The sequence below is a fragment of the Zingiber officinale genome, chromosome 9B (assembly GCF_018446385.1).
Source record: "Zingiber officinale cultivar Zhangliang chromosome 9B, Zo_v1.1, whole genome shotgun sequence".
Classification (NCBI taxonomy): Eukaryota; Viridiplantae; Streptophyta; class Magnoliopsida; order Zingiberales; family Zingiberaceae; genus Zingiber; species Zingiber officinale.
The window spans coordinates 111,904,866-111,910,865 of NC_056003.1; positions in this window are offsets into that span (position 1 = coordinate 111,904,866).

A 6,000-nucleotide genomic window follows, 5' to 3' on the forward strand; every position below is an offset into this window, starting at 1 on the left:
TTACCCACTTAAATCAAACACTGCAAACTTATATTGAATAGATATTTATAATCTTTATAAATCTTTCTATCCCTCTTTTTAACTATAAGAAAGTTAATTTATTATTTATTATTTTCACTTTTAAAATTGACCATATGCTCTTCTTTTTTCTTAAAAAACATATAAACTTGTATAAGGTCTTATGTTATCACAAAATTCAATATAATTTTCTCTCCTTCATTTCTTATTCCAAACTCATAACTCCTATGCACTCTCTTATATTCCTCATTTTTCACTCCAACATATCTATTGAAATTAAGGGTGTTCATTTGGATCGGTCCGGGTCATTTGGATTATTCAGTTCGAGTTATTCAGATTTTATAAGTTTCTAAATTCAACCAAGACCTAAACCGAATTAACTATACAACAAATCGAATTACTCGAAACTAATTCAGGTTATTCAGTTCAGGTACCAATTAACGCAATTTTTTCTTATTTTAAATTTTCAATGTTCTTCAAATAAATAAACTCTAAATAATTTACATTTACAAATAAAATAACTCTAAATTTCATAAAATAGCTTTATTCAATATATGAAAAAATTTACACATTCCAAAGATTCTAAAGATTATACTAAAAAAATTATAAAATATATATTAATTCCTTATTCAGGTTTTGGACGGGTTAGTTGGATGGGAAGCTATATCCAAAACCAAACCATTAACCCAATTAATATTTTATGTCAGTTCATTCAACTGATCCAAATTGCATTTAATCGAACCAAATAACTCGAATGTTATTTGGATCATGTGAGTTAATAGATTAACCTGAATAATTAACACCTCTAATTGAGATCGCCTCCTATTAAAATCATTTTATTTGGCAGAATATTTTATAATCCTCCATCTAAATCATCCCAAAATTTTGAGTTGTTATCTTTATCCAATCCTACAACTGCATATATGTTAATTATGTTCATAGTTTCTTTCATTACTACTATCTTAAGAGCTATAATTTTATTTTCCTTTCTAATTACTTCTACAACTTCATCCTTTAACAAACAATCTACAACAATATCCACTTCATTTCTTTACTTTTTTCTATGTATCATAACTTAAAACTCAAATTATCTATCATCTTTACCTTATCATCTATCCATTTTACTTCTTGTACACTGATGCGGTGATAAAGAGGCATCCCACCAAAGATAGGTCAGAGCAAGAAAGACCGGCTAACATGGAGGACAAGGTCAAAAATGGTCAAAGGCCTCTGTCGGTCGGATGACTTGACGAGCAGACGGACAAGAATCCCGGTCGGCCAGGCAAGGATGCAGAACGGCTCGCCCAATGATGGCAAATGGAATCAAGAGGTAAGTGACAATCCACGACGAGTAGGGGTGTTCATTATTCGAGTCAATTCATTAACTCGCTCGATCCAAATAACATTCGGGTTATTTGGTTCGGTTAAATAAAATTTGGATCGGTTAAATGAATTAACCTGAAATATTAATTGGGTTAATGGTTTGATTTTGGATATAGCTTCCCATCCAAATAACTCACTCAAAACTCGAATAAGAAATTAATATATATTTTATAATTTTTTTATTATAATCTTTAGAATTTTTGGAATGTGTAGGTTTTTTTCTTATATTGAATAAAACTATTTTATGAAATTTAGAGTTTATTTATTTGTAAATGTAAATTTAGAGTTTATTTATTTGAAGAACATTGAAAATTTAAAATAAAAAAATGGGGTTAATTGGTACCCGAACCGAATTTATAGTTAATCGGTTTGGGTCTTGATTAGATTTAAAAACTTATAAAATCCAAAAAAAACTCGAATCAAATAATCCAAATAACCCGAACCGATCCAAATGAACACCCCTAACTACGAGCTAGTCTGTCGACCAGGCGACACGGCTGGTCGGACGAAGACGGAGGTAACCAATGACAGTCGGGAAGCAACGAAGGAGATGAACCAGTAGATCCAATGGACACAATCGAGTGGGGGCATCCCGACCTAGCGACTACCACCCGACCTTCAGCGAAATCCACCTATGTATCTCATCGTATCCTTTTGGAGATTTGCAGCATTGACAACGAAGCATGATCCGCAGGCAAATTGTACTTTGGAAGCTTCTAGCCTGTCACATCAGGGATATACATGCTCGCTTAAGAAAAGGTGTCAGAGACACTTTTGAACTTGTTTTTCCTAGGATGTTTGGAAAAATGTGCATACGTCTTGAGATGCTGCACATACACTACAGTGGCACTATAAAATGGTGGTTCTCATCTACAAGCAAAGGTATGTGCAACTTCGTTATTCGATATGCTCTTTACTATAGCCTTCCTACTATTCTTTGCATCGCCGGAAACTGACTTGAACGTCGGAGGGCCAATGCCGAAAACCCCTTCCCGACCCGGCACTAACGTTCTTGTGGTGCAGGATCGCGTGGAGTCTTCACTTCATCAATTTTCGAGCCACATCTCCAATCTATCATCTTCTCCGCTTTTGAACAGGTATACATAAAATATTAATTCTTCTTCTAATCATCGTATCTACTTCCTTTATTGTTTTATTAGTAAGTGTTCTGATAGATCGGATGCGAGCGATAGAGGGGGGGGGGATGAATATCGCTTGTTTTAAAACTCTTCTTTTACTTTTAAATCAGAATCGTGCAGCGGAAATAAGAAAAGAGACAAAGTCGTTTACTTCGTTCGGAGCCTAGCTCGACTCCTACTCGAAGGCCCGCGATCCTTGACCACTTCGATGGGCAAAACACTATAACCCTTCTTTCCGAAATCCTCAGAAAGAAGTGGATCGTACAAATACAAAGATGTAAGATAGTAACACTCCTACTATCTTACATGAAATTAAGTACAGTACAAAATAAGATATACCGAAAATAGTAGATGAAAGTCAAAGCTCGATCGGTACTATCGGATGAAGTAGCTTGCAGGGATGACGAAAGCTTGTATCACGAGCAACTTGCAGAAGAGCACTTGAGTCAATCAGAAGTAGTCAGTCATATATAACCTCAGACTCCGAGCCTCCTTTTTATAAGTGCCAATGTCGTTTGGTCGACCGATCTCTCTGTTCGGTCAACCGAACCCGCTCCCTTCCTTCCTGGCTGGAGTCTGACGCTGACTCGATCTTTTGCATTTACTGATCTTTAAGGGTTCGGTCGACCGATCATGCTTTTCGGTCGACCGAACAGGCTCCTTCCCTGTTCGTCGAGATTTGTCGTGATCTGCATTTACTGCGCCATTAATATTGATTGGTTCGGTCGACCGATCCCTCTGTTCGGTCGACCGATCAACTCTATTTCCTTTCGCTTCTGATCAATGCTGATGAGCTGGCTTGTGCTGAGTCAACAGGGTTCGGTCGACCGATCCTTTGGTTCGGTCGACCGATCAAGCTTAGACCGGATTGTACTCTGTTTTGGTTTGAACTGATAGTTGACCTGGTTTGGTCGACCGATCCTCTCGTTCAATCGACCGATCGTGTCAAACTTGCAAATCAGTGTTAGACAATAATCCTGCAAAGCAGAGATTAGCACAGTAATATAAAATGCATGAGTAATAATATAAGACAGTAGAACTGTCTTGATCTCAACTTGGAAACCTACCCGGTTTCTTCAGTTGGATCAGCGACCTTAGGTTGTTCCCTTCAGGAACTCGACCTCACTGTCGCTCCTCCAGTTGCTTACCTCAACTTACCTGCCAAACATGGTCCTCCAGACCTGTTTGGACTTTTGTCTGCTCAGTGTCTGATCGCCCGATCTACTAAGACTTTTCCTGCAATATTATATTAGCCAACAACAATAATAATAATACAGGAAACAATGATAAACCTAAACCTAGATTTACCAAGATCCGCTGGTCCGGTCGACCGCGCGCGGTCGACCGGAAACCATCCGATCAACCTTGCTTGGAGTTCACTCCTCCAAGACTTCTCGTTACCTAAGGTTACCACCCCTTAGGATTTTCTCCACCTGGCTTCACTCACCAAGACTCAGTATTCGGCTCCCCAGGGATCAGGTCCTCGAAACCTATCCACCTGGCTTCCACGATATACCGAGATTTTCCTTGCCTCAGTATTCAGCTCCCCGGGGATCAGGTCCTCCAGACCTATCCACCTGGCTTCCACGATATACCGAGATTTCCCTTGCCTAATCTCCAACTAGGACTTCCTTTGCCCAGCCCACAACTAGGACTTCACTTGCCTAGCCTACAACTAGGACTTCCATAAATCAAGCTTCATACTTAAACATATTTGTCTAACATTAAAACCTTGGAGGTCGATTACACCAACATATTCCTATGTTTCATGTTCTAAATCTTAAACTATTAATTTTAAAAATAATATTTATGCTTATCGAACATATGGTGTGAGAACTCTTGTATATTTAACATTACACTCAAGTTCTCAATGAGATATAACGATGCTTGCCAATATGTTATAGTTGGACTCTACAATGCAAACTCTTGTATATTTAACACCACACCCTAGTTTTGGAGATGTAGATGTTATAGTGGGATCATGTAACACGTTCCTTCTAGGAAACAACCAAATATTAGCATACTAATTTAATAGATTCATTTACTGAACATTTACTTTAGTTTAACGTTGGCTGACAACCTAACACAATCCTCCTCCTTATCTAAGTTTAGGACCGACTATGACAGGGTTAATTTATCATGAGCAGAGTTTATAATTAAATCAATCATTTTACTAAATCCTTTATTAGATAGCATGTATGCCCACAAAATTCTTACAAAACAATAGCCACTAATATTTGTACAAGTTTGTGTTAGATTTATTAATTAGTTTCAAATTTTGTTATATGAAAACTCTAAAAGGTTGATGTCAAAGTAGAACTGGTTCAGAACGGTATATCGGTATCAAAATCTCATACTCTAATATCATATCGAAAAGTTCGATATATAGAAAAGCATATCGATATCGTATCAAAATTTCAGTATACAAATACTTCAATATATCGATTTTCAGTATGGTATAAATTTTATACAGTTTACATTTATATTTTAGTATTGATGCGGTATATTGAATACTAAACTATTAAATTGTATATTGACATCATACCAAAATTTTTTGATATGGTATAATATCGTATTAAAATTTTTGATATAATTCAATATATTTCGATATGGTATATATATATATATATACTAAATTTTTTGTTTTTTTTTCACCCATATGTCTAAGTATTTATTTTTTTTGTTTCCACATTATTCTTGAAAATGTGAAAGTAGAAACTAAAAGAAATTCAATAAAAAAAAAAAAATCAAAAGAGCATCTTATTTTTTTTGGGGCATCATCAAAGAGCATCTTTTTTACAAGGTTATAAAATTCGCTAGGCTCTAGTCTGGTGTCAGACCAGCGCTTAGTACCTAGGCCACTTAGGCGAGGACTAAGCGCTGCTAGGCAGATTTCATGGTATCAATATAAATTACATAATAAATCACATTGTATAACTCAAACACAATAACATTAAATTTAAAATGAACTTAAAATTACACAGCTAATAAAATATCATATCATAAATTTATTCTACTTCTCTATAATATTCAACAACTTATTCTTCATTGGACACAAATTCAATATCATTATTGTGATCCTTCTCTTCTTCTTCGGATGCAAAATCATCCTCGTGAAGTTCTCTCACTCTAGAGTGTCTTCAAGGATCTGATGAAATAACATTTCCAAAGGATGAGACTCTGGCTAACCTTCAATTCAATCGCTTCCAAGTCGCTCAGTTAAAAAAAGATCAAACAATAAATTTTTCTTCAAATTGATTTCTCTAGTCTTTAACTCTTTGATTTCTCATGAATGTGGGTTTCTTCATTTGCTCTGATTTCTTCAACTTTGATTACTTAGTACGTTGAAGATGAAGTTTGGTGCTAACCACTAGGGCAAGCTAACAAATCGATTTTCTTGTTGGACAAAAGTTTAGGACTTATAAAACTTAAGCCCAATAAAAAAAAATATTACATTTCT